The sequence below is a fragment of the Delphinapterus leucas genome, chromosome 1 (assembly GCF_059928025.1).
Source record: "Delphinapterus leucas isolate spDelLeu-1000000601 "Yukka" chromosome 1, BTC_Dleu_Yukka2, whole genome shotgun sequence".
Lineage (NCBI taxonomy): Eukaryota > Metazoa > Chordata > Mammalia > Artiodactyla > Monodontidae > Delphinapterus > Delphinapterus leucas.
In genome coordinates, this window is record NC_143129.1 from 172701890 (window position 1) to 172727192 (window position 25303).

General features: G+C 40.0%; 1 protein-coding gene across 2 annotated transcripts in view; it reads left to right on the forward strand.

Annotated features, from left to right (window-relative positions):
• LUZP1 (leucine zipper protein 1) overlaps positions 1-25303 on the forward strand; it is an 80886-nt gene that overhangs the window by 11469 nt on the left and 44114 nt on the right. The window lies entirely within an intron of this gene.

Here is a 25303-nt window from a genome sequence, read left to right on the forward strand (position 1 = left end):
CCATAGTGGCTCTATCAATTTACATTCCCACCAACAGTGCAAGAGGGTTAAAGATGGAACATTTTAAAACAGAGAAACGAAAGGGCATCATCTCAGATGAAAGGAGTTTTTTATACTGAATAATTCAGCCTTATGAAAAGTTTACTTAAGTTTTTTTTTTGTGTGTGAAAATGCCATTGAATCTATGGTACAATGGTGACTGCTCTAGGAGGTCTGTTGTTATGCTGTTAATTTATGTCAAAATGACAGATCATAGTTTACTGGGATTAGTCTGGGCTGAAGTGACCTGTGAGGGCTTCATGGAGGCAGTTAGACTAGAGTTTACAGTGATGGATGGATAGGATTTGAATAGGTGGAAAGGAAGGGGATAGTTTTCCAGGCCCGGGCAGAGCAAGAGAAAAGATACTGAGATTGGAACAAACTTGTATTATTGATTGGACCTGAGAATACTTGTCTGATCCTATAATAGAGTTAGATTATGGACTAGGAGGAGGTAAGATCAGTGAGGTAATGCTCAGTCAGATTATGAACAGTCTTGAAAGTTATACAGAGGAATTTGGACTTGATCTTGCCAACATTTGGGAATCATTGAAGGATTATAAATAGGGACATGACTTGATAAACTTGGAACTTGTAGAGTGATTAATCACGAGATATGTAGATTATTAGAAAGGAGGCCAGTTAAGAATTGTCATAGAGGGGGCTTCCTTGGTGGCGCAGTGGTTAAGAATCCTCCTGCCAGTGCAGTGGACATGAGTTTGAGCCCTGGTCCGGGAAGATAACACATGCTGCAGAGCAGCTAAGCCCGTGCGCCACAACTACAGAGCCTGTGCTCTAGAGCCTGTGAGCCACAACTACTGGGTCCGCGTGCTGCAACTACTGAAGCCTGCGCGCCTAGAGCCTGTGCTCCGCAACAAGAGAAGCCACCACAGTGAGAAGCCTGCGCACCATGACGAAGCATAGACCCCGCTCGCTGCAACTAGAGAAAGCCCACGTGGAGCAAAGACCCAATGCAGCCAAAAAAAAAAAGAATTGTAGAAATTCAGCTGTGAACACTATTGAGACCTGAATTTAGGGAGTAAAAAAAAGAGGGATATGTTGGAGAGAAGATTTGAAGAAGGAAGAGATAGGACTTAATGATGATGTAGAGAAAGAAAGAAATGATAACTCTAAGATTATAGGATTGGTAAAACTGAGGAGCATTTGTGATATTAGTTAACTCAAGTTGGGAAAAGGAGAAAGACATAGGCTTTTGCCTTGAATTCTCTGCTAACTACTTTACATCCATGTGATTTTACAATTCCATTTATTTGAGATATGTTGAGAGTCTCTAATGTTGCCCGGGGATTGAATTGGAAGTTAAAAGATCTCCTCTATTTTGGAAGTAGTGCTTATTTGGAAAAAAAAAAAAAAAGTATGTTTCAAACCACTAAGTTCTTAGTTATGGAAATTATACCCCAATAAAAAACATCATCATTAGTTAGATTATCAAGTGCAACAGAATTTTTGGAATGCTTTTTTTACTTTAGGTTTTTTAAAACAGAATTTGTCCTGTGTAAATTAACAGCAGTGTAGCAATAAACTGGTTCACCTTGGATGGCTTAGTTTATAATATTAGTTAAAATAGTCTTTGAATTTCTGTTATTGCAGCATGTTTTAGTAGAATATATTACCTGACATTTCTTTAGCATCTGCTCTGTATCAGATACCTGATGTCTGTTAACTCTTTAATCTTGACAACTACTTCATGAAATAGGTACTATTATTCCTACTTTATAGATGAGGAAACTGAAGCTCATAGGGGCTTAAGAAATATCCCTGGGGGACTGGTAGAGTTAGGACTCTAGAGTACCGTGACACAAAACTTGTGTTCTTTATACTACTCTGTTTTTGGGTTAGACCTCATAAGAATAGGAGTGAAGTGTGGGTCAGTTGAGATAATTGATTAGGCAGTAATTCAAATCAGTGAAGTGCTACCCAAATTTAACTGGTGTTATATCTATCCTTTTCCATCCTGTCTGGGTAGGTGGGGGTGGGGTGGAGTCAGCTTAAAAGACCAAATAGGATCTGTAGCCCTAGTTCTAGTCAATTACATTCACTTATGTTTTGGATAATGTCTCTCTTATCCTTTTGTAGAGCTCTCAACAAATCCTTATTAAAAACAAATGTTTGATTCAGAAAACAAAAAAATCCCCAATTTTGACACAGTTCAGCTAATTGCTAATCTTGGCAAATGAAATTAAAGGCAGTTTCAGGGTCCAGCTTCTGGGAAAGTGGGACTGAAGATCATTCTACTTGAAACTGTAGTTAGTACTGGAGACTCACTGTCAGTGATACTTAGCAGTTTTTTGGTCTGTTCCTCTCTCTTTATTCGTCTATCATCTGCAGCCATAAAATTCTTTAGCTTACTCTTCATGTTTGCCATTGATAATTACTTCAAAGTTCTAATTTTACTATCTCCTCAACATTATAAATCTAAGCCCCATCCCTTTCCGCCTCATTCCTGTACCAGCTGCTTCTACTGGGTCTGATAGAACCTGTGCACAAATGTGAGTCGAGTCCTAGGTTTTTAATCTTTTCTCCCAATATTTCCTCCATCTCTTAACCTATAAATGAAAACAACTCTTCTCTCTAATGAATACTGTTATTCGTGTTTTTGCTGGTTGAATACTCTTTGACTCCTTGGACAGCGGGAATCAATCAGTGTACGTTTTTCTGATTCTTTTTTTTTTTTTTTGCGGTACGTGGGGCTCTCACTGTTGTGGCCTCTCCCGTTGAGGAGCACAGGCTCTGGACGCGCAGGCTCAGCGGCCATGGCTCACGGGTCCAGCCGCTCCGCGGTGTGTGGGATCCTCCCGGACCGGGGCACGAACCCGTGTCCCCTGCATCGGCAGGCGGACTCTCAACCACTGCGCCACCAGGGAAGCCCATGCCTTAATCTCTTAATCCCTAATCTCTCTGCAGTATTTAAGCTATTGATCATCTTCCTCCTTGAAGCTCTGTTCTTTGATTAGGAGTTAAAAATGTGTGTGTTTGGCTCCATCTAGCCTAGTAAGGCCATTTTGCCTGGAACTTGGCTTGTTGTTGGACTCTGGTGTTCATCTTGTAGCCTGTACTGACTAGCAGGGAAGGGGTGGAGCAGATTGGCACTGTGCGTTTTATAGGGCTCTGTACCCCTGTGGACTTCTAAGAAAATAATTGATTTGACTTGCCAGTCTTCCTTTTCTTTCTCTTTTCTCTCTCCCTGATCCTTCTGTGGCTTGTGTGTAAAATGGATTCTAGTCTTGACTCTGGTTAAATACTTACAATACCTAAAACCAAACATGTCCTTTTTAGAGCAGACTTGTGGAAAGAGTGATATGAGTTGAGTTCTTTGGTAAACTCATGTGAGATTTGAAATGCTCCAAAAAATTTGGGAAACTTCAATGAATATCAATAAGTGACCTTAATGAGAAAAATTTTATGTCTTCTCTCTTATTTCGGTATGATTTGAATGGAAAGTTATTTCTGAAAAAACAGATCGGCTTCTATCACAGCAAAAATAACTAGACTGAGAATCTCAATATAATAGAATTTCTAAGCCCTGCTTATTTTCAGGAGTATTTGCTATAATAACACTGCGCTGTGACAGTTGCCTGGAGTTTATTAGGATTTTGACCTGAGTTTGCCAAGACAGTTTCAGAAAGTTACAGAGATGGCTCGGAAGGCATAGCATGAGCAAATGTGGGTTAGCCGAATACAAATGCAGTAGAGCAAATTTTTGAAATGACATGATTTTTTGAGAAGGAAGCAGTACTGAGTAATGCCACTTTTTTTGTTGTTTTGTCTTGTTGTGCTGTGTTAAATGAACGTTGAAGCCTTGCATCCTGAATTTTTTTTTATAATCCTTAGAAGTTTTGAGTCATTCTCTGTCCTCTGATATTTGTCACATTGTCCTGTCAGGAAATGGAATTATTCAGCCTAGAGAGATGACAAAGAGCTTTGGACTGGGTCTGGAGGTTCTGGTTGAGTCTCTGTCATTACCTAGCTATACAAACTTGAGCAAGTTACTTTACAGTTTGGACTTCAGATTTGTCAAGTGAGAAGGTGGAGTAATTCATTTCTAAGAAGACACTACCATTTTAATTTGAGGGGTTTTGCAATGTGTCATTTGACATGTAAGAAATACAATGTAGCTTGTATTCTTTGTGGTAGGTATTGTCGCTGTTTTACACGAGGACACTGAGGCACAGTTAAGTTATTTGTGCTCCTATTAAAAGTGACATATTGTCTGTGACTCCAGCTCTTCTGTCCCACATAAGTGTATCTGTTACATGTTAATCTCAGAAGGCGTACAAATGATGGCATATGGTGGTGGGAACAAAGTAGAATTCAAACATTTGTTGAATGTTTGACTAAGTTATTTATTGTGTTGTTTCCTTAAGCCATGTGCTATTAATATCCTAACATAATTTTCATTACACATTCTATTAGTATAGAAATATATACTCACAATTATTAACCAATATGCCTGGGCTTGAATTTCAGCTCTACCATATATTTGTGTAAACTTGGAAAGAAACTCTACCTCTTTGTGCCTCAGTTTACTTATCTGAAAAATGAGGTTAATTGTATCTGCCTCATGGCGTTGTGAGAAATAAAGGAGTTCACACGAAGGATTTAGACTGACACGAAGTAAACATATAATCAGTGCTAGCTATTGTTATTATATTATGCTTTTAACTTTTCCAAGTACTTTAAATAACATTTCCTTCAAGTAACATTCCTATGAGGAAAATAAGGTCTGGAGTTAGCATATTTAGTCCCATTTTACAAAGAAGAAATCCATGAAGAAACTTGTGTAAGGATACTAGAACAAAATTAAATGGAATAAAATTTAAAAGATTATCAAACCCCAATCTGAAAGAGAAAAAAAATGATTTGGGATGAGTGTCATAATAGTCACCTCTCTTACAGAAGGAGGACAAACCTGAGGTGTTTGGAATGAGAAGGAAAATCATACCCCGCTACTCTTTTCTTCTGGTCCTTGATTCTCTTCCTGCTGTTAGAAGGGAGCTGGGGAGGATGTTGCTGCGTCATTCCTGTGTCCTAGTCTAGCCATCTAGCAAGCTGAGAAACAGCATTTGAAGGGTATTGGATTTGCTGCGAACTGAGAAAAGAGCTTACCTTTTCTATGTTGGAAAACAAGGTAAAATGAGTGGGAGACGGGAGTTACCAGCGTGAGCTGTTGCTGTCGTGTGAGTAGTTTTCACGGATTTAACTCTTGAACTGCTTCAACTTAATACCACATCCCACTCTTTTGTCCTGTGTCAGTTTCCTGCACTTGTTTAGATCTAAGTGCTTCTCTGTGTGTGTGTGTGTGTGTGTGTGTGTGTTTTCTTTCCTTGCGCAGCTTGTTATCTCTCAGCTGTCAGCACCTGATTTTGCTGCAGTATGTACTGCATGATCTCTCCATTGCTGTAACCAGATCGTGGTCAGACTTGTCCTTTCCATCTTTTTGATGAATAGATTTCTTTGCATCTCTCTCCCTCAGGGGTCTGCTGTAGTGGGCTGTAGCTTTGGAGGCTCTTCCCTACCCCTTGGAAAAATCTGAAGACAAAAGAATTTTTGAGAAGTCATCTTGTTTGGGGGTGTCTCTTGGCTAGGATTTCTCCTGTTAGCCTTCCCTTAGGTCTAATACATAGAAAAGTGTCTTCAGCAGATGTATATTGTGCCTGTTCATGTAAGAGACTACTATTCCTAGTCACAGGAAATGCAGAGTATAGACATTGAAGGATATTGAATTAGACTGAATAATGATTAGGGATAGATGAAGCAATATGTCTAGTAGTAGAAAACTTTAGGATCAGGCAGGCCTGGGCTTAATTCCCAGTTCTGCCTTTTATTGCCAGTGTGATCCTGGGCAAATTGCTTAAATTCCCCGAATCTCAGTTTTCCCATCTACAGAATAGACGTACTAATAATACCTGGTTCTTAGGGTTGTTTTAAGGATTAATTGAGAGAATGAATTTATGACACTGAACAGAATGCATACGTATAGTCCTGTGAGCTGTTAGTAACCTTTCTGAAGTTGAGTTCCTTGTTAAAATTGGTATTAGTACTTAGCTCAGGTATGTTGTAAAGATTAAATGAGGATAGAAAGATAGATATCTGGCACATAAATTTTACATGTGCAAGAAACATCTGAGGCAACTGAAATACTACAGGCAGTATTTCTTTGGAAGAAACAAATTAAAATGCTGCCCAGGTCATACCAACACCAGCACCTAGACAGTGCTACTTTAGCGGTCTATCTAGGTTACTCTTGCTGTCCTGAGCTAAATATGTGCATTTCTAATTGTATTTTGCCTTTGATTCATTGTTTTCTCAGTTTATCTCAGAGTCCAGTCCCTTCATTTTTATACATACTCATATTCTACTCATTCTCAAAGATAAGCTTAAGTTTCACCATGAAGCTCTTTTAGATCACTCCAGAGAAATTATTTGTCCCACTTCTAAATGCCATTATGACACAGCTTGGACCGATATGTATAGCATTTTTGCTCCCACTATCTGCCTGGAGATAATCTAGTTTAGACATCTTCTATGAAACCTTTCCTGACTCCATAATAAATCATCTTCTGTACTTTGTACACCTTTTGTTATGGATGTATCACATTGTGTTATAATTGTTTGTTTACCTTTGTATACTTATAATCTTACGAATATCATAAGAACAGAGTATCTCTGAATTCCCACTTTGTAGCATATGCCTTGCTCAATAAATATTGAGACTGATGCATTAACCTTGTGTTGGTATTTTTCTTTTTCCAACCCGAGAGGGAAGGAGGGAGTGGGAAGTTCACTTTGGTGTCTCTCTGTGTGTTTTAAAACAACACAAACAAAAATATGTATTATGTAATTCACATACTATAAGATTCACAATTTGAAGTTGTGCAATTCACTTTTTTAAAAAGTATATTTACAGGGTTTGTGCAGTCATCATCACTAATTTCAGAACATTTTCGTCACCCCACAAAGAAACCCCATGCCCATTAGCAGTCACTGTCCATTCTCTCCTACCTCCAGTCTCTGGCACCCATAATCTACTTTATATCTCTATGGATTTGTCTCTTCTGGACATTTCATACAAATAAAATCACACCATATGTAGACTTTTTTGTCTGGCTTCTCACTTACCACAGTGTTTTCAAGATTCATCCGTATTATGGCATGTATCAGTGCTTCATTCATTTTTAGAGCTGAATAGTATCCCATTGTATGAATATACCATATTTTGTTTATCTGTTCATCAGTTAATAGACATTTGGGTTGTTTTAATTTTTGGCTATTATGAATAAAGATTGCTGTACAAGTTTTTGTATGGATGTAAGTTTTCTCTTCAGTATATACCTAGAGTAGAATTGCTGGATCATATGATAAATGTGGTTAACTTTTTGCAGAGCTACCAAATTTTTGTTCACAGCACCTGCACCATTTTGCATTCCCACAAACAAGGGGAATGCAAAATGTACAAGGGCTCCAGTTTCTCCACATTCTCGCAAGACTTGTTATTGTGCTTCTTTTTGATTATAGCTATAATGGTGGGTGTGAAGTGGTGTCTCATGGTTTTGATTTGCATTTCCCTAATGACTAATGATGTTGCAGCATCGTTTCATGTGCTTATTGGCCATTTTGTACATCTTCTTTGGAGCAATGCTTGTGCAAATCCTTTGCCAATTTTTTTTTTTTTTTTCCCCGCGGTACCCAGGCCTCTCACCTTTGTGACCTCTTCTGTTGCGGAGCACAGGCTCCGGATGCGCAGGCTTAGCGGCCATGGCTCACGGGCCCAGCCGCTCCGCGGCATGTGAGATCCTCCCGGACCAGGGCACGAACCCGCGTCCCCTGCATCGGCAGGCGGACTCTCAACCACTGCGCCACCAGGGAAGCCCCTTTGCCAATTTTTTAATAGGTTGTCTTTTTTTTCTTTTTTCTTTTTTTTTTTGGCCACCCCGCACGGCTTGTGGGATTTTAGTTCCCCAACCAGGGACTGAACCCAGGCCCTTGGCAGTGAGAGCGCCGAGTCCTAACCACTGGACTGCCAGGGAATTCCAATAGGTTGTCTTTCAATTGTTGAATTATAAGAGTTCTTTCTATATTTTGGATACTAGTCTCTTATCAGACATATGATTTGCAAATATTTTCTGTGAGTTTTTGGACCTATTTGCCTAGAATTCGTTGCCCACCTCAATACATATATATGATATAGTAGAACTAGAGGTCCTGAAAGAGCATATATTGATTGAAGTGATTGCTATACTTTACTACAGGTAGCACTGCAGTTAGGCAGTTCTAGAAGCCTTGGGTTACAGGAAAGGTAGCGAACATTTGACTGGGAACTGGGGAATTTTGGGTTTTCATCCTAGCATTGCCACACCCAGGTAGTATGAGCTTGAGCATATCGTGTCATTTTTCAGGGTCTCAGTTTTCTCTTCTGTAAAGTGATTTGGACTAGACAGTCTTTAAGGTCACCACTAAAGTTGTTTGAGTTGGCAAGTTCCTTGTGGGCAACACGTATCCTTTTTGTAAAAAATTTTTTATTTTATTTTGGAGAATAGTTGATTAGCAGTGTTATGTAGTTTCAGGTGTACAGCAAAGTGATTCAGTTATACATATACATGTATCTATTGTTTTTCAAATTCTTTCCCTATTTAGGTTGTTACATAATACTGAGTAGAGTTCCCTGTGCTGTACAGTAGGTCCTTGTTGGTTATCTATTTTTATTTTTATTGAAATATAGTTGATTTACAGTGCTGTGCCAATCTCTGCTGTACAGCGAAGTGACTCAGTTATACACAGATAGACATTCTTTTTTTACATTCTTTTCCATTATGGTTTATCACAAGATATTGAGTGTAGTTCCCTGTGCTCTACATTAGGACCTTGTTGGGGGCACATGCATTATAAGTCAGATTATACTCCATCTCACTTGTTCCTAAAAAGATCTACATTTTTTTACTCCCTTCTCCCATGGTTTTTTTTTTATTTTATTTTATTTTATTTTTTAATTTGTTTTTTGGCTTCACTGCACGGCATGTGGGATCTTAGTTCCCCAACCAGGGATCGAACTCGCGCCCTCTGTGTTGGAAGTGCGGGTCTTAACCACTGGACCGCCAGGGAAGTCCCCATATTTTGTGTTTTTACTGTCATATTTTATATCTTCATGTTTATCCCTTCACTGTTTATTGTGGTAATAGTTGCTTCCTGCCAGTTTCCAGTTTGTTTTCAGTGAGACTTGCTCCACATGTGGGTATATTTTTGATGTTTTCATTGGGGGAGGTGAGCCTCCTATTCCATCAAGTTGATCTCCCCTCTATCTTATTTGTTAACACAGAACCCTTCTGCATGCTCTTACCTTTGGGGGAAAACTTTGTGGGTTTTTTTTTTCTCTTTGATCAAGGACCCTCTTTTTTTTTTTTTAAACTAGTCATAATTAATTCTGACCACCTCCAGTCATATTAATAAACCTGGGTTTTGTTAAAGAATTTATAGCTTAAAAAAGACCTTCAGAGATCTTTTAATCCAGTGTTCTCTATAACAGATGAATTAGAGGTTCAAAAAAGTTAGGTTCATGGATTTAACGTCCCATTTGCTGGGTATTTACTATGATCCTGGCTCAGGCTGTGTAACTAGTTAGTGGCAGAATTGAGAAGAGAATTGAGGTGTAGTATCAGGAATTTGCTAGTGTTTCAACTAAGGGCAACAATAATTTGTCTCCGAATTCTGATTCCTAACTAATTTGTAGCCTCAAGTAGAACTAGCATATTTGTTACATACTTTAGGTGTAAATGGATGCATAGTTTTAATTTTTAATCATCTTTCCTTCCTTCAAGGGCCTGTTTTCAGCCTTAGAGAGTTACTTATGGCTCTAAGGTCTTAAAGTGGCTACCTGTGATTTATTATAACAATTCCAATCCAAGACCACTGGTTACAGTTTCTCAAGCTATGTTCTTTCTGGTTACTTTGACTCCTGATGAAAATGATTTTATATTGGCACTGTGCCTCTTCCTAACCACCTGTTCCTGTTACTGTGATTTTTCCAAATCTTCAATGGAATATGCAACTACATTAGAATCACAAATAAAACTTTCTTGAAAATCTCAAAAGCCTCTACCTAACCCCCCTCTCCAATAAATGGGTATGAGGATAGGCTGATGAAATTATTTGAATAGAAGTGTAGCATATTCCCAAGGAGCCCACAGTTCTTTTGAAATATGCAATTTCAAAAACCAAAAAATAATTAAAAATGAAAAACATAATCCACTTCATGGCAAAACCTGACCTGAACTAAATTGAAGCTATTTATAATTTTATTTATCCTACTTAGTATGATTATTTAACTGTAAAAATATTAGTGTGTCTATCTACTGGGTGCTGCCCTGGTCCCTATTGTATTATCTTTCCAAAATCTAAAAAATTCTGAATTCCAAAATATATTTAGCCCAAAACATGGATCTGTATTTGTTTTGTCAGTGATAGTTCCTTGCTACATGGATTCTTTTGAAATAAACCCAGGGAGTTGAAATTTTATATTGAGCCTTCATTGGTTAATAAAGCCTGACAGCTAATTCCACTACCGTTCTTTGTTTTTCAAAGGAACACTGCAGTGCCATGTATTCATTAATATTGGGGTAGGTATTTTCTTTTGCTCTTCAAAACAGTTGAGAATTTTTATGGTTTCTTTTTTTCTTCTTCAGTTATTATTTTTTTTGAAATTCTAAACCTACTGAAGAGTTGAGTAAGTAGTATTATGAGTACTCATATATCTTTCACCTACATCAGTGGTTCTCAAAGGGTTATTCACAGATTGCCAGGGGTACCCAAGACCCTTTAAGGGGATTTGCAAAGTGAAACTATTTTCATAATAATACTAAGACATCATTTGCCTTTTTCACTGTGGTGACATTTGTGCTGATGATATAAAAGCAATCAATGGGGATTAAGCTGCTGGTGTATTAGCACAAATCAACATAACGGTATCAAATTGCATTAGTAATAATTGTGTTTGCAACACACTTGCAGTAAAACAGAAATGCCAGTTTTACTTAAGAATGTCCTTGATAAAGCAGTAAAAATTATTAGTTTTATTAAATCTTGAATCTTGAGTACACATCTTTCAATATTCTGTGTGATGAAATGGCAAGTTCTATGAAGTACTTCTTTGCATATCAAGGTAGAGTGGTTATTTGAGGAAAAACACTAGTATGAGTGTTTGAGTTGCAAGCTGAGCTAACCTCTTTTTTCATGAATCATCATTTTTTACTTGAAATAATGATCGACAGATAAACTGGTTATGCGGATTTGGGTATTTGGCAGACATTTTTTCGGAAATGAATGAAATGAAGCTTGTTACTTCAGGGAAAACAACTGACAGTATCTGTTGCCAATGATAGGATTAGAACTTTCAAGCAAAAATTAGAATTTGCATAACTTTATTTGCCACTGTGAGCTTGGCAGCTTCCCAGTACTTAGTCTTTTTTGATGAGATTGATGATATTAATAAAAGTGATTTTTTGATATTGTACAATGAAATGTGTCAACATTTAGAAGATCTGCATATCTGTCAACTTAGTGAACCAGTATTTTCCAAATGACCAATGCATGATTTTATAAGACCATGCTTGGGTAAAAGATCCATTCAAAGTGCAAGATAGGGGGCTTCCCTGGTGGCACAGAGGTTAAGAATCTGCCTGCCAATGCAGGAGACACAGGTTTGAGCTCTGCTCCAGGAAGATACCACATGCCGCGGAGCAACTGAGCCCGTGCGCCACACCTGCTGAGCCTGCGCTCTAGAGCCCACGAGCCACAACTACTGAGCCAGTGTGCCACAGCTACTGAAGCCTGCACGCCTAGAGCCTGTGCTTTGCAATAAGAGAAGCCACCGCAATGAGAAGCCCACGCACTGCAACGAAGAGTAGCCCCCATTCGTCGCAACTAGAGAAAGCCCGTGCGCAGCAACGAAGACCCAACACAGCCAAAAATAAATAAATAAATTTACTTTTAAAAAAAATACTAAACCACTAATTACAAAACAAACAAACAAAAACATTGGGGTGCATGTATCCTTTCAGTATTTTTGTTTTTTCCAGATACATACCCAGAAGTGGAATTGCTGGATCATGTGGTAATTCTATTTTTATTTTTATTTTATTTTATTTTATTTTTTGTGGTACGTGGGCCTCTCACTGTTGTTGCCTCTCCTGTTGTGGAGCACGGGCTCCGGACGCGCAGGCTCAGCGGCCATGGCTCACGGGCCCAGCCGCTCCGCGGCATGTGGGATCTTCCCGGACTGGGGCATGAACCTGTGTTCCTTGCATCGGCAGGCGGACTCTCAACCGCTGCGCCACCAGAGAAGCCCTATTTTTATTTTTAAAGGAACCTCCATACTGTTTTCCATAGTGGTTGCACCAATTTACATTCCCATCAACAGTGTACAAGGGTTCCCTTTTCTCTACATCCTCTCCAACAGTATAGTTTTTTTTGTTTGTTTTGTTTGTTTGTTTGTTTGTTGTTTTGGCTGTGCCATGCGGCATGTGGGATCTTAGTTCTCCAGCCAGAGATCTAACCCACGCTCCCTGCCTTGGAAGCATGGAGTCTTAATCCCTGGATCACCAGGGAAGTCCCAGTACAGTTGTTTTTTGAGAGATATTCTCTTGAAGAACAGTAATAGATGAGAGATTGATATATAATTGAATAATATGTGATCTCTGACATAAAAAATAACTACAATTGGCCTTCTGCATCTGCAACTTCAATCAACCACAAGTGGAAAATATTTGGGGAAAAAACTTCCAGAAAGTTCCAGGAAGCAAAACGTGAATTTGCCATGCATGAGGCAACTATCTACATAGCATTTACATTGTGTTTACATAGCATTTACACTGTTTTAGGGATTATAAGTGATCTAGACACTGTGTTTACATAGCATTTACACTGTATTAGGGATTATAAGTGATCTAGAGATGATTTAAAGTATATGGGAGACTTCCCTGGTGGTCCAGTGGTTAAGAATCCATCTTCCAATGCAGGGGACATGGGTTTGATTCCAGGTCGGGGAACTAAGATCCCACATGCCTCGGGGCAACTAAGCTCACAGGCCACAACTACTGAGCCCACGCGCTCTTGGGGCCTGAGCACCACAGCTAGAGAGAAGCCCGTGCCCTGCAATGAAAGATCCTGCATGCCGCAACTAAGACCTGGCGCAGCCAAAAAAAAAAAGTATATGGGAGGATGTGTGTAGATGATATGCAAATACTATGCCTTTTATATAAGAGACTTGAGCACTGGCAGATTTTGGTATCCAGAGGGTGGGTGATGGTCTTGGAATGACTGTACTAAGTTTGAATGGTGCCCTGCAGGTAGCTGCAATTAGTTGCATTTCATTGGTCAATAAAATGAGGTCACCTGACTGTGCAGAGGGGGTTCAGGCCTTCCTTAGCTTGTGATCAAGTGTTGGACCTTTCAGAATATCATTGATGAACATGATAAATAAAAAAAGTAAGAAATTAGAATGATGCCTAGCCTAGTGCCTGGCTCATAATAGGTACTTAATATTTGTTGACTTAATTAAAGATGTAACTGGAAGGGTGTGCCAGAAAACACTATACTTGATGATTTATTGAGTGATTTAGTGCATTTAGTCTGCTAGGTGCTGCAGGAGGTAAAGGGGTAGAAAACAGTATTTATGCTCTTGAGGAGAACCTACAGCATTAGCTGAGAGGAAACAAACTCATTTAAAAAATTTATTTATTTATTTATTTTTTATTTGGCTGCACCGGGTCTTAGTTGTGGCACGTGGGATCTTTAGTTGTGGCATGCGGACTTCTTAGTTGCAGCATGCATGCAGGATCTAGTTCTCCAACCAGGGATTGAACCCGGGCCCCTTGTATTGGGAGTGTGGAGTCTTACCCACTAGACCACCAGGGAAGTCCCCATTGTTGTCCTGATAAATATTTATTGACTGTTCCCTACATGCCAGGTAGTGTTTTAGGCACTGGGATACAGTGGTGAACAAAATTCTTGCCTTCATGGAGCTTACAGACTAGTTGGAAGAAATAAACAGTAGACCTATATCAACAAAATAATTTCAGATAGATATAAAGGAAAATAAAACAGTTTGATACAGTAGGGAGTAATAGGAGGAGAGGAGTATACCTTTAGCTGGGATTGTCAGGAAGGCATCCTGAGGAAGTGACATTTGAACTGTGACTAGAATTAGGAGGAGGCAGCAGCCATGGGAAGATCTGGGAGAAGGCAGAGGAAGCTGCAAGTACAAAGATCCTAAGGTTGTGACTGAGCTGGCCTTTGTGAGAACTCAAGGAGGCCAGTGTGTATGGAGCAAAGAGAGGGATCAAAAAAAAAAAAAAGGGATCAGAGAGAGTGGTAAAAGAATATGATAGGAGATGAAGTAAGAGAGGAAGGCAGTGACCAGATTGTGTAAGGTTTTTGTTTTTTTAATTTTAATTTTTTGGCTGCGTTGGGTCTTTGTTGCTGCGTGTGGCCTTTCTCTAGTTGCAGTGAGTGAGGGCTACTCTTCGTTACGGTGCACAGGCTTCTCATTGCGGTGGCTTCTCTTGTTGCGGAGCACGGGCTCTAGGTGCGCGGGCTTCAGTAGTTGCGGTGTGTGGGCTCAGTAGTTGTGGCTCGTGGGCTCTAGAGCGCAGGCTCAGTAGTTGTGGTGCATGGGCTTCGTTGCTCTGCGGCATGTGGGATCTTCCTGGACGAGGGATCGAACCCGTGTCCCCTGCATTAGCAGGTGGATTCTTAACCACTGTACCACCAGGGAAGTCCCAGGCTTTTTATTTCAGGTGATGGGAAACCATTGAGAAATACAAATTGTACTATGTAAAACAACTGAAGGATTCAGGTCATTGATAACGACTTGATTTTAATATTAACTTGATATATCCTGAGGATACTGCCCTCCCCTTTCCTTTTTTTGCTGTTTTCCTTAAACAGATTTTTATTGAAAAACTGTTATATTCATAATATTGTACTAGTGGAAATACAAAGAAACAATAAGTCCACACTACGTCTTTGAAGAATTTTGCATTGTAGTTGGAGTCATATGGTGTAAATGCAAAAAATATGTCTATGAGTGCATTGTATAAGAGGACAATACGGGACTTCCCTGGTGGCGCAGTGGTTAAGAATCCACCTGCCAATGCATGGAACACGGGTTCAGTCCCTGGTCCGGGAAGATCCCACACTCTGGAGCAACTAAGCCTGTGCGCCACAACTACTGAGCCTGCACTCTAGAGCCCGCGAGCCACAACTACTGAGCCCACGTGCCACAACTACTGAAGCCCACGTGCCCTAGAGCCTGTGCTCCGCAACAAGAGAAGCCACCGCAATGAGAAGCATGCGCACGGCAACGAAGAGTAGCCCCCGCTCACCGCAACTAGAGAAAAGCCCAGGTGCAGCAACGAAGACCCAATCCAGCCAAAAATAAATAAATAAAAATAAATAAATTAAAAAGAAAAAGACGACAATACATCTGTCATATAGTATATGCTAAACAGCAGAAGGTGCCCCAGAAGGGAGGAGTTAACCTGCAGTGGGTGTGGAAGGCCTGCACCGTAGAGGAGATGGCACTGAACTGTTTTCTTGAATAGATTTGATGAGATGGAGATCATTCTAGGCAGGGGAAATACCTGAGTAAAGGTAAAACGTGAAGGACTTTGTCCTCAGGAAATAATGAGTAGGTCTGTCCGGGAAGGAAAAAGATAATGGCTGGCATGCCTTGAGTAACAGACTAGGGAATTTAGACTGTAGTCTGTAGTTGTAGTGGGCGCGCCTCACAAATCTGATTTGTGCATTAGTCACTTGTATGCTAACTGTTTATTCAACTAATATTTATTGTCTACTGTGTTCACTTGTATTCTTTGAAATTCTAACAGCCTTGATCACTTGCAGATGTAAAATTGAGTTGTGATTCTGGTACATGGTTTGTACATAGATACAAAAACATGCAGAAAATGAATGAACCGGGAAAAAAAGATTCTTATAAGTGATCTTATTTCCTTAGGCAAGTTTGACGGGGTGGGATTTGTATCACTAGTAGGTGGTGAATAGTTGGAGGATTTTGTTGAGAGGCGGGTTGGGGGAAATGTTGAAACTGTAGGAAGGCTATGCTGATGTTATAATGTGTTGCAAGATTCCAAGTCTCATTGTCATCTTGATATTCTGGATCCTGATAGAGCAATGGTCATTTATGTCTGAGGGCTGCAAATAAGAGGATAGTGAGCCTAATGATGAGATTTTCCTATCTTGTTCATTATTTAAAATGCAACCACAGGGGACTTCCCTGGTGCTCCAGTGGTTAAGACTCTGCGCTCCCAGTGCAGGTGGCCCGGGTTGGATCCCTGGTCAGGGAAGTAGATCCTGCATGCCACAACTAAGAGCCCACATGCCACAGCTAAAGATCCCACATGCCGCAACGAAGATCCCACATGCCACAACGAAGATCCTGCATGCCACAACTAAGACCCAGGGCAACCAAATAAATATTAAAAAAAAAAGAAATGGATTGTTGGAAATAAAGATTGTTTTAAAAAAGATACAACCACATACACATGCACACAATCCCAATAGCTCCTTAACTAATTCATTCCCTCTCTCTTTCTCCCTCCCTCCCTCTCCCTCTTTTTCTCCCTCTCCCCCTATCACCTACCCAAGCCCCACTGGCTTTAAAAAGATTTTTACCATTCCTGACCAATCTCAGCAATGTCACAGATAAATGTACTTTATGGCATTAATTAGGATCACCGCTGTAGTCTTTTATTTAAGATTATTGAAAGTCTTTACTCGCTTATTTTCTCTTTAGCTTACGGAGGACTAAGCCAGTATATAGGCTTACGCTGATAGTGTTTATCAGCTGTCCCTAAGAATTACAGCTTTTATAACTGGAAGAAATTGTCTGGACTCTTTTTTTTCCACCCCATTTTATAGATCTGACAACTGCTGTTTCTTAGCCTGAAGGAGGGAAGTATTATTTGGATATAAAGGAACCTGTCTCTCCCCATATCCCAATGCACTGTGGTGAGGTCACTGTTGGTCCTCAAGCAAAGCAAGATATTGATGTTTATATCCTAGTTCTCTGTCATCAAGAGACTTAATATTGCAGTTGGAGAGATAAGACTTAGACATAAGAAGATTGATAATGGGTAAGCCACAACCTTTCTTTATTAAGGATAAATTAGTTAGAGTTTAGGACATTTACCTCTTTCCAAGCTCGAGATATAGTGGGACTTTTAATAATGCTGGCCTTAGAGGTTAAGAGTCTTACTTATATCAGGTGTTTATTCTGTCATCAAGGTTCAAATTATACTAATAATTATCTTTGTATAGCAGTTTACAGTTTTTGAAGTGTTTCTATAGGCATTAACACGTTTGAATTTTAGGGCACCATTGTTAGGTGCAGGGACGAGAGCATTTGTCACTACTTTGTAGTTGAAACTTGAACTCAGATTTTCCTTCATATCCACCTCTTAGCGTACTAAACAACACTGCTTCTGTGATTTCACTTGCTTTATATTCAGGTCTCCATAGTAATGAATTATGTTTTGATAAGTTCCATTTTGGAATAAACCCAGTATTTTTTAAACTGAAAAAGCTATATTTTCCATTACTTTTTATTATTCATAAGGAGTTGAATGAACTTGATTTTTTTGTTTTTAAAAACTGAAGGACTGAAGAATTTGATCTTAGGTGGTTTCTTGAGTTTGAATTAAAATATCCCATTTAACTCTCATGGATTCAGCAAACATTTATCAAATGTCTTTTATGTGCCAGGCTTAGTGCAGGGGGAGGGAGATGTTTGGGGTGAGGCGGGGCAGAGGGGGAAGACTTAAGAATGAAAGTGTTACCATGAAAAAAGCAAGAATTTAAAGTCAAGTAGACCTGCATTCAAATCCCAGCCTGCTACTTATTTATTAGTTGCAATTGCTTAACTTCTCAGAGTTTCAATTTCCTAATCTATAAAATGAGGATAATAATACCTATTTTGTAGGACTGTTTTGAGGATTACGGTGATGTTTATAAAGCATGTAAAGTACGTGCTTTATAGGATATTATTTCCCATAACGAATGAATAGACAAGTGTGTGTGGTGAGAGCTGAGTTTTTTTTTTTTCTTTTTTGCGGTACTTGGGCCTCTCACTGTTGTGGCCTCTCCCGTTGCAGAGCACAGGCTCCAGACGTGCAGCCTCAGCGGCCATGGCTCACGGGCCCAGCCGGTCCTCGGCATGTGGGATCTTCCCAGACCGGGGCACGAACCTGCGTCCCTTGCATCGGCAGGTGGACTCTCAACCACTGCGCCACCAGGGAAGCCCCGAGAGCAGAGTTTTGACAGAAAGTGTTTGGCTGACCTAATGTAGAATAGAGTGAGGTGATTTTGGCTGCCAACATACTATGTTCTGCTTTTGTTGAAACTTGCAGCTCTCACATTGGTGTTTGCCAACGTTGCATTTGACTTCTCATATAATAGAAGCCAAGTCATTCCCAAGGAGTGTAAGTCATTTGGAAACATCTGTAGGCTAGACCTTTAAAATTCTGTTGTAGTTTAGTTGGAAAAATATCTCACATTACCATAGGGTAGTGAAAGTCATGTGGCGGGGAGCCTCCCTGGGCTGATGCCTAGATTTAATTTTCTGAATGATGTAACCATCAAAAGGAAGCAGAATTACCAACTAGGGTGTAAAGTCCTATGACAGTAAGTATAGCTGGTAAACTGAATAGGATGAAAGACCAAGAGCCTGCTTCGTTTTCTTTCTTTTTTTTTTTTTTTAATTTTATCTATTTATATTTTTTGCTACGTTGGGTCTTCGTTGCTGCGCGCGGGCTTTCCCTACTTGCAGAGAGCGGGGGCTACTCTTCGTTGCGGTGCGCGGGCTTCTCATTGCAGTGGCTTCTCTTGTTGTGGAGCACAGGCTTCAGTAGTTGTGGCTCGCGGGCTCTAGAGCGCAGTATCAGTAGTTGTGGCGCACGGGCTTAGTCGCTCCGCGCCGTGTGGGATCTTTCCGGACCAGGGTTCGAACCCATGTCCCTTGCATTGGCAGGCGGATCCTTAACCACTGTGCCACCAGGGAAGCCCCTGCGCCACCAGGGAAGCCCTTGCTTTGTTTTCTGAAATGGTGCTTTATTCATTTATAAACATTTATCGAGTACCTACTGTATGCTAGGCACTGTTACGGTGCTAGGAATACAATGGTAGCGGGGTTCAGGACCCTGTTTTCTTTAAAAAAAGTTTTTTTTGATGTGGACCATTTTTTTTAAAGTCTTTATTGAATTTGTTACAATATTGCTTCTGTGTTACGTTTCGGTTTTTTGGACGCCAGGCATGTGGGATCTTAGCTCCTCAACCAGGGATTGAACCCACACCCCCTGCATTGGAAGGTGAACTCTTAACTACTGGATCACCAGGGAAGTCTTCCCCACGCATCCCCCCCCCCCATTTTCTAATAGAACTTACATTCCAGTGAGGGAGAGGGTAAATAAATATTAAATATAAAATACAATGAATCTCAGGTAATGCTAAGTACCATGAAGAGAAATAAAGCAGGAGAAACAAGTAGCAAGTTAGAGAAGGGGTGCCTACTTTTAGATAGGCTCTCTCTTTAGGTAGGATGACACAGAAGACTTATCTGAGAGGTTTCAGAATGAAGCCAGCGAGTGACCCTCTAAGATAAGGAGCAAGGCTCTTTGGTATAAGGAGTGGAGATAGCTCTGACTTGAGAAGTTGCTTTAGAAGGTGAAAGGGAGGATTACCTTGTTAAGTGATTGAAATCAGCCCATATTAATTCTCAAGTGTCTACTGAAGGGAAAGGAGTAGGTCTAGTTCTGTTGAAAATCGTTCTGCATGCCATCTTTGGAATACATACTGTAGATTACACCGCTCCAGAAAATGTACATTTAGGTGTCTAGGAGACCTAACAATTTTTTTCCCCCTTATAGTATTTTTAAAAGTATAGTGTTTGGGCCATCTGTATCAGAATACAAATGCAAACTGATGTGCACAACAGGTCCAATTAACCAGAATATTTGTGGATGGTAACTGGGAATTTGTGATTTTAACAAGTAATTCCATATCCATACTGAGGTTTGAAAATTACTGTTTGTTATCTTGCTGATAGAAATCATCTTCATTTCAGGCTTAGTGGGTGGGCATGCTAATCTCCTGCTTTTTTAAGATTCATTACTTTTCATAATCTATGCTGGAGCTTGCGTTTCCTTTTGCCTTGATTTAGTTCTTGGCTTTAATCTCTGATATACTACAGCTTCCTCATTAAGATGTGTTGATGTGACAGCAGAAAATGAAGCTCTTATCCTCTTTGCTTACATTATTTTGCATTTTCACCATCAGCCACATCCCTGGGAAGGAGCAACCACTGAACAAGAACACTGCGCTGGCTATATAGACTGATATGATTTAGGACAAAGCTTGCTTACGCTCAGTAGTGTTTTCATTTTCTGTTAATTGAAAATTCTAGTTTTTTGTGATTAAAGTTTTTTATTTCTTTCATAGCTCTTTAAATCTCTAACATGCAAGATGCTAAATGAAAGAAAAAACAAACAGAATGAGGATATTGAGAAAGTATTTAATATGTTTAATAGTAGACACTCAGTAAATATTCAGTTTGATTTCAAGGGAGGGGATGGAAACAATCAACAATGGCAAATTTAACCATCTGTAGATGGTCAAACCAGTTCCTAAAGAGGCATCACAGCCAACATTCTAGTGGGCACAGTGTAGAAGAAAGTGTGCACTGTTTCCCCCATGTTTAATTTTAGTGATACCACTGATGTTCATTGTCAGGTTGTGGGAAGACTGGTAGCTGGGAAGACTGGTAGCTTGGAAGCCCATCCGCCAGGACCCATCTCCAGGCCCGTGGTCAGGCTTAAGAATTTTGTACCTTGCCTTTTGGGTACTGTTATGGCTAGTGTCTTCCTTTAGTAGGGGCCTCTTGGAAAGAGGTTGAGCCTTTTAGAACTTGAAAGGGTCTTTGAATGAATGAAAGTCTATACTTTTCATTTTACTGTTAAAGAAAAAGATTCAGAGAACTGAAATTTTCTCTAAGGCCTAGATACAGAATATGATCTGATAATGTGGCTTCTTTCAGTGGTGTCATACAATTGAGTCGTCTTTTAAAAATGTGCCCTCTTCCCCCAAAGGATGCCATCTTTCTATTTAAGGGTTCTTGTAGTCGTTCCATCCTAGTATTTGGTTGATTTTGATTTTGCCTGTCCAGTGATTGGGAGGCTCCATTAGGGTGTGAGTGGCAATTTGTATCTTGTTTTTAGTAAAAATTATGTAATGTTTAAGAGACAAGCTCTTTATTTTATTTAATTTATTTATTTTTGTCTGCTTTGGGTCTTGCTAGAAGCTGCGTGCAAGCTTTCTCTAGTTGCGGCGAGTAGGGGCTACTCTTCGTTGCAGTGTGCAAGCTTTTCATTGCAGTGGCTTCCCTTGTTGTGGAGCATGGGCTCTAGGCACGTGGGCTTCAGTAGTTGTGGCTCGTGGGCTCAGTAGTTGTGGCTCACGGGCTCTAGAGCGCAGGCTCGGTAGTTGTGGTACACGGGCTCAGTTGCTCTGCGGCATGTGGGATCTTCCTGGACCAGGGCTTGAACCTGTGTCCCTGACATTAGCAGGCTGATTCCCAACCACTGCGCCACCAGGGAAGTCCCTAAGAGACAAACTCTCAAAGTTAAGGCATTTGGAGGAGCAGTAACTGGTCCCCTGAATTCTCCTCCTCCAGTAACAGAGGAGGGGAATTCACAAAGAATTGGTCTCTTTGCTTGGTACCTTTTTTTCCTTTCTTCTTCCTCCCTTTTCCTTAGCTACTTGACTCCCGTAAACTCAGTCTTCTGCAGAGGTATGGTGTGGCATAAGAGGCCTGAGTTGGGAGTCTGGATACCTAGGTCTTAGGTTCAGTTTTGCTCCAAGCTTCCATTTCCTCTCTTCTGGTCATATTTTCCCCATCATTAAAATGAAAATTGGGGAATTCCCTGGTGGTCCAGTGGTTAGGACTCTGCACTTCTACTGCAGGGGGCATGGGTTCGATTTCTGGTTGGGGAACTAAGATCCCATAAGCTGCGAGGTGTGGCCAAAAAAATAAAAAATAAAATGAAAATTAGGACTGGATAATTGACCCCCAAGGATTTTTCCAGCTTTGATATTCTTTGATTTCATGAATCCTGGAAGGACCACAACTTGCAGTTTGCTTTGATACACAGCATAGATTCTGCACTGGAACTTTACCACAGTGCACCTTGGGTGGTAGCAGGCTAAAGTTTTCTTTTTTCAGGAGGAATGTTTCTGAGAGTGTGGATTTTATAGATAAGCCAGTTTTTGTTTTGTTTTGTTTTAAAGAGATAAAAGGATAAAAATAGGGGTGAGAGAAGACTTGAAAGTTGGATCTGTGGGAAGTACATTATGTATATCCCAAGTAACTGTTTTACAATAGCAAATGCTTTGTTACATCTATATAGGGTGGCAGAGTATTGTGGCATTCTCCTGAGGCTACTGCAGGGAACAAGGGGCCAAAAGGAAGTTCAAAGTCCATGTTAGTTTCCACCTTTGGAGAAGGAGCGTTAGTTTACCCTAGGGCCTGAGAGGAGGAGAACTGCTGATGATTTGAGCACCTGTCTCAGCACTTTATGACTAGAAAATCTGCAGTTTATGCCTGACTTGTTTGGCTTAAATTATGGAAGCTTGTTTCCCCTGAACATGTCACTTCAACCCTAGGACAGACTAGTGATTCTTGTGGGATACTCAGAGCTCTTTGGGTATTTATCTGTCCCCAGAGCAGGCTTGATTGTTATGTTGTAAGGTGGTAAAATACAGTCTGCTCTGTATTGGAAACCATTCACCCTTATGCTTTATTCTTCTAAGTGGGTGGGGTTCCTTCTATTCCTGCCTGAATGAAAAGCATTTAGCCAACTTCCTGATCATGCCCTGTCTTGTCCTTCATTTCTTCTTTGCTTTTCATTATTCTTTGCTGCAGCTCAGCCCATCATCCATTTGCGGCTCTACACAAGGCAGGAGCCACAAGCTTTGTACATGCTTATTATTAGAAAAGAAACTTAAAACGCTCGAGTTAGGAAAGGGTTTTTGTCTCTTGCAGTAGTCACAGGATTAGGATGAAGGGGGAAGCTGAGGGACATGGGGAGACTTGGATCCAATAAAACACTGTAGATTAAATGAAGGATTTGAGGAAATGGAACTTCGGGTAGCTGACAGGGCAAAAATACTTGAGGAATGCTCCGGATTTGATAAATAGGTTATTTTTAGTTTGCAGAAAAAGAGTAGTTTCATCAGTGTAGTGGAATCTTGCAGTTGTGTTTGTAACCTAAACCAATCGGCTTAGGCTGTGCCTGAAAAGTGTCAGGTGGCATGCTAATTTCCTCCTCACTTTTAGTGTTGCCTGGTTTAACTCCTGCAGTCCTGTGCCTGGACCTCAGGGCAGTGGTAGTGGGGAGTAATTACCCGAATGCTTGCACTTGGGCTATAGATCTCTGCTGTGGGTGTAATGCAGTGCTTAGATCCAGTGTTCCCTTGTGGGACCCCAAGCATGACTTTGGGTGGTACTGCCTTAGAGTCTGACTTGCTGTTTTTCCAATTAATTTGGCATTCTCTATCCATTTCTCTTGGTTCCTGGTTACTTCATTCTGCTTTAAGTGATTTTTAATGGATTTTGAGCTCTCAGTTATCATTCACACAGTTCACCTTTATTGAGTTCCCACTCAAATGTGTGCCTGCCATTATTGTAGATGCTGTGTTCTTTGGTGTTTGTTTCTTAGAGACTCTAGATTTTATATATGTTATTCTTTTGAAGAATGTCAGCTTGTTAATTAAAGTATTTAATAACTTAAGTACTTAAATTAAAAAAGTATTTAAATTTTTAATTTTGGGAAAGACAGTTTATATAAATTACAGGGTCAGAAAAACATGGTCCAGTTTTAGTTTGGGTACAGTATGCTCGTTTATATAGGAGATGGACCGTCTTAACTGGAAGATGTGACCTTTGCCCTTGAAGAATTTGCAATGGTGAGGAGAAAACAATAGACAGTACAAATTATTGAAGAAAATATAAAAGCAAGTACAAACTAAATCAGTTGTGCATAACTGCCTGAGTACTGTAGGGCCGTTTGGTTAGTAGGGTTTATACCTCCCTGCTGGAGCAAGTTTTTCTCTTATTTCTTTAGCTTTATACACAAGGATGTCAGCTAGAAGCTTTTGAGTGTGGCTGTTTGTAGACTTGGGGTTTTTCTACTTGGGCTGGACTTATTTTTTGCTTAACATAAAAATCGTATAACTGATTCTCACAGAGACAAGGAAAATTTAAGAGGTAGTCAGCTCAATAAAGCAAAAGCAGCTAGTGGACTGATCCATCTCACTTGGGGAGGCCAGGGGAGCAGAGGTAGTGATGTTCCTGTTTCTCCTCCCTCTGGGCTCCGAAGAAAGAGGGTACATATTGAAAGCCCTCCTTTAGTTAATTTCAGTTTACCTTAGGTCAGCAAATTATTTAAAATATGAGCCTCAGTTTGCTCATTATATAAAATGGATTTGATAATACCTCCTTATAGACTTGTTATGAGGATTAATTGAGATTATGGGACTGCAAGTACTTTGAACTATGTAATAATGTATAAGCATTAGATATTATTAGGAGGTATGTTATTTGGGGAGGAGGAGGCATAGACTTTTGAGGCCTTCTGGTAGGACAACACTAGGGAGCCTTTCTGATGATTCTGGGTATTTTAGAATCTGGACTCCCTTTAGTTGGTATCAGTAAGGAAAATAATATCATTCAGTGTTATTTGAAAGGGGTGTATATGTGGGAAATGAATCATTCTTTCTTATAAGTCTATATAAGTGTATCTGTACTTATAAGAACATAAGTATAGGCACTCATAGTTTTCAGCTATTTAGCTATTGAACATTTACTGAGTTATTATTATGTGCCAAGTTCTATGCATGTGCTTGGATTCAGAGATGATATACATAATCCTGGCCTTTTAAGAGCTCTAGGTTTGGTGGGAAGAGATAAACCAGTAGATAATTATAGTACAGAATGGTAAGTGCTATGCTAGAGATAAACCTAGGGTCCTTCAAAAGGGCTTGTTTTTACTTGATTCCTCTCACTTACCTCTCCAGACTGTTTAAAAACTGTAATAAATCTTAGTGGGGTCTGGAGAAAAGAAGCAGTTTGCCTAAGGCCAAGCCCATAGCTAGCCAGTCATAAGCTAGAACTAGAATCTGAGTT